Genomic DNA, 4593 nt, shown 5'->3' with positions numbered 1-4593 from the left:
GTTTGCAATTGAAGATGACCTAATTCAATTTTCAGTTCGTATAATAAAAAAAATTCATTTATTTAAGTACATTGTTTTATTTGAACCTTGTCAAGAAAACCTTGTTAGCACAAATGGGCCAAAATCACTGAACATAGTCAAAGGAAATTCCGTAGTTATGTTTATATGTAGATGACCCAATTGATGATAAAGCATGAGAAAATAATATGATATATGTTATGTTACAAATATGTGCATTTCATATTTAAACCTGATTAGGGGGCCCTAGGTGGATGAGTAGTCTAAGGAGCACGCCTGTAATTATTACTGTTATCTCACCTTTGTGTTGGTTTGAGTCTTTGGGCTCTGCCAATGTATATATGTGAGAAAGTTTGCCAGTAGCTTCTCGTGGGTCACTGGTTCTTCAGGGTTTTACCCAGATTCTTCCCCCAACAGTTATACTGGCCGCCATGTATAGCCTATCATTTGCTGGAAAATGCCATTAAACTCACAAAGCACATTAAACCTGCTTGATGTTTATATATATATATATATATATATATATATATATATAGAGAGAGAGAGAGAGAGAGAGAGAGAGAGAGAGAGAGAGAGAGAGAGAGAGAGAGAGTATCATTATATGTTTTCAACGATACGCCATTTCCCGTACAAAAATAATTCTACAGATATATCAAACTTTACAAAGTGCATATTTATTTCGATGTCTTTAAGCGTACGCAATACCGTTATAGACCACACACAAAGACGGACAGAAAATGCACATAATCGACCGCAATATATTAATATAAGAGTAACTATACTGACACAAAGCTTTAAATCAGACTTGTAATTTTGATATTAAAAAAAAATATGTCTTCAGGCAAAGTATCAGCACTACATGCCTCAACGACGACAAATGTCACAATTTATTGGCAAGAATGGTTTCAGTTTGGGTTTTACAAGCGAAAATTAAAATAAATGTAGCAAACGAATGCAAATGCCACTTCGTGGCATTTACTTGTGTTTGCGATCTTAGGTATGCCATAAGGTCAACACGTGGAATATAATTATTTCCATTGTTCAACATACAACCTTTATCCTTTTTGTAACATTCAGAGGGTAATATGGAGTGAAATATACAATGTTACTCCCCTGTACGCAAAAGTTTCTTCTTTTCGACGTTTTACTTATCTCTTTTCCTGTATGATCCAGCATTTGTATCAGATATGTTTTATTTTTATGTATTGGGTTATGATTTCTATTGTGTGTTCATCCTATGTATTTATGTATACATTGTGTTGTGAGAGTGTACGCCTATATTTGTATGGCATACAACTGCATTTTCACGAGCATGATATTTCTAATTGTGACCAATATGCAATTCAAGTGAAATGTGTCGAAGTCGACGTTATATAATGGTACATTTCCCACTGTATCACCTTAATACATATCATCAAAACAAATAAACAAATTGAAAATGAACCTGATATCTTTTACGCTGCTTTCATTATTATCAATTTATTTTGACTGTCGTATTCGAAATGACATTTGACTGCACAAAGATTATTTTGGTTTTCAAACTAAATACAGTGATATCGTACCTTTCGTTAAAATATACGGTCTGCCATCATATAATGTTCTATTTCTGTACTAAATTTGGCAATACTTCGTACCATAAAAAATTTAATTTTGTATAGCAAAAGAAAGTAAGCAGATATAACAAATGTATCAGCATCATCTAATGTTTTCTACTCATGTTGACGAATGTCTTCATTTCCGGAAGGAAAATAAAAGTCGACTATGCATATAGTCACGACTGTATCACTATTTTTCTCCTTGTCTGAAGTACCCTTTGCTTCCATGAATTTTAGGGGTCCGGTCAAAGGGATGCTTAGAGGAACTGCATCTGCATTCCAGCATGCTTGGAAGGACAAGGCAAGTGCCGCCTGAATCACCACATTTGCCACGCATGTCCCCCTTGTCATAACAACGGCCAAACCGATACCAGCACTGCCGTCCGTCCGTCTCAGCTATGATAATACTCAGTGTTACACAAACGAGGACAGTCACGAAAGTGGACATCATGTTGACTGGGATCTGAAATGGACATATTTATTAGAAAAATCAGTAAATTCAAATTCGTCATTGCGATTCCTCTCAGCTGATGTAAACCTCATGATGTTTTAGCTTCTCGGAAGAGAACCAACATGTACGATCAGTCAATAAATATACATTTTGATGTATCTATTAGTTTTGAAGAACAAAGAAACCACTGTTTGATAGGTAATTACGTGAAACTACAAGGATTTTTTAACAAGACTCCACACCAGTCGCTGTGAAGGAGAATATTTGGAAAATCCACTTTATATGCATTGTTGGGTCAATCGCTCTGAATAAATAAGTTATGCATTAGGGAAGAAGGATATGACTTATCTCTCTAATCGGAAAATAACTCCAATGTAATTGGATATATTGCTTGTTTTAACATCTTTATTGTGTTAACATGTCTTTGTCCTCTAAGGTAAGGTGTTTTACCTTCTTTTCAAATGTTTTTATTTGCTATCTTATACACGGTGTTTGAACGATTTTATAAAATAATTATCATTCTCGGACAAATCAAGAAAGGCACACGATATGACGTGATCAATATGAATGCCGTCATCAATATCAATGTCGATATCATTGACACCATCAGGCTTTGCCATCTTCGGTTGAAGTCAACATATTGTACACCTAATATTTTCAATGCAGTGTCTGACGTGATGCCTCTTAACGTTACATGTTTTCATACGTTTTTACCATGACATACCTCAATATCAAAACAATGGCTGACAGCCGCCATCTTGTTACCCCCCGGTAGAATAATTCCGAAAAATATTTGTTCTCTATGCAAAAGATTTGCTCGCCTTTCCTTCGATGTAGTCTCACAGGTTTCAATCCTATCAAACATCTTTCTTATACTTCTTCTTACCTACTATTCAAATTTGCTATGTAAATAAATGGTCAAATAAATGTTCATTGATATTGTTGATTATACTCAGCATATTTCGTATGCTTGTTGGGCGAAAATAAAATAGAGTTTGATCTTCTCCTCTCTAAAGTTGGTCGATTTACAATCGGTAGGTCTAGCAGTACCTCAAGTTATACCCAACGAATGAGTTAAAAACACCGTTACAAACAGCCGCACACTGGAGGTATTCTTTTTGTGTGCGTGTGTGTGTATATCTATATATATATATATATATATATATATATATATATATATATATATATATATATATATATATAGTTAGTCAGCTTGAAGGCAATCGTCTTGCAGCTAACAAATATGAAATGAAGGTAGCAGTTATAACAATCGAGACAATAAGTTATCTAGTGCATTTTAGATAAAATCTAAATAAAAAATGGCCACCATAATAAATATGGTAATGAATCTATTTCAGTAATTTGTGAAATATTCATTTAAAAATCTATCAGAAGGATAAAACAAAATCCTTGGTTCCATGCAAATTTATATATAAATTCCTGATATACATATATATATATATATATATATATATATATATATATATATATATATATATATATATATATATATATATATATGTGTGTGTGTGTGTGTGTGTGTGTGTCCGTGTGTGTTTGTATATATATATATATATATATATATATATATATATATATATAAAGTGATATTTTCATATATTAATCTTGAATCAACTGACACAAGTTCATAGCGGACAGAATTATTGCATCAATTGTTTAAAAATACAGGTGTAATGGGAAAATATATCCCACCTCGATTACATATTTAGTGAGAAAAATCTTGTTTGAATTAGTAGTTAAAGCTTGTACAAACATGCCGACAACCCAATGTTAATAAATGATACGTGTTTTGTTGCTTGCAGAAAATAAAATTCATGAACATCCGAATGTTTGATTCAAAATGTAATTTGTAACCAGGTCTAAAAAGGTAACTGTTTTTTTCATTCATTATAGCAACGTAAATGATATATCTTAAGACTGTAAAACAATTTGCATGTGTTACAAGTATAATCAGTTGTTAATGGATTCTAGCATGTATATAAGATATTCTTTCTTCTTGAAACTGTAAAATATACAATATCTGCAATATTTTAATTCCTTTGAAAATTACTTTTCAAATCAAACTTTTTTCAATATTTGTACCAGAGAGACAGAGAGACAGACAAAGAGAGAAAGCGTACTCTTACAATTATCTGTTTATCTTTGTAGGTTCCCTTCGACAAGCAGTCAGTGATAGTTTAAAACAACAGACTCGATATACTTATAATAAATACACTGACACAACACTAATTATCTAATTACACTTGCTTTGGGGATGTTTGTTTCATTTAAAAGCTCAGTCATACGTTAATTATCCCATCATTTTTTTTGAGTTTTCATCACTACGGAGAGACAGAGAGAGAGCATCGGCTATCATCTGTAAATGATTTTCTTAAGCATAAGAGACTCCGGGTGTAAGAATTTATCTTATTATCTTTGCTTCAGTCCTGACATTTCAGTTTGCCTCTAAATAAGAAATTATAGAATGAAGTTATCTGCCAATCAAAGCTCTATGAGGAATATGAATTC

The 4593-nt window shown here is 32.6% G+C and overlaps 1 long non-coding RNA gene across 1 annotated transcript; it reads right to left on the bottom strand.

Moving 5' to 3' along the window:
* Positions 1 to 1468: 1468 nt before the first annotated feature.
* Positions 1469 to 4338, bottom strand: LOC149771999 (uncharacterized). Its single transcript, XR_016418053.1, has 2 exons — positions 4212 to 4338; positions 1469 to 2076 (listed from the first exon to the last, which is right to left on the bottom strand). It is a non-coding gene; the product is annotated as an uncharacterized LOC149771999 (long non-coding RNA).
* Between the last annotated feature and the right edge of the window lie 255 nt (positions 4339 to 4593).

Source organism: Sinohyriopsis cumingii, unplaced genomic scaffold, assembly GCF_028554795.1.
Source record: "Sinohyriopsis cumingii isolate HCF-2022 unplaced genomic scaffold, ASM2855479v2 utg001527l, whole genome shotgun sequence".
Taxonomy (NCBI): Eukaryota; Metazoa; Mollusca; class Bivalvia; order Unionida; family Unionidae; genus Sinohyriopsis; species Sinohyriopsis cumingii.
This window is presented reverse-complemented; position numbering and strand designations above follow the sequence as displayed.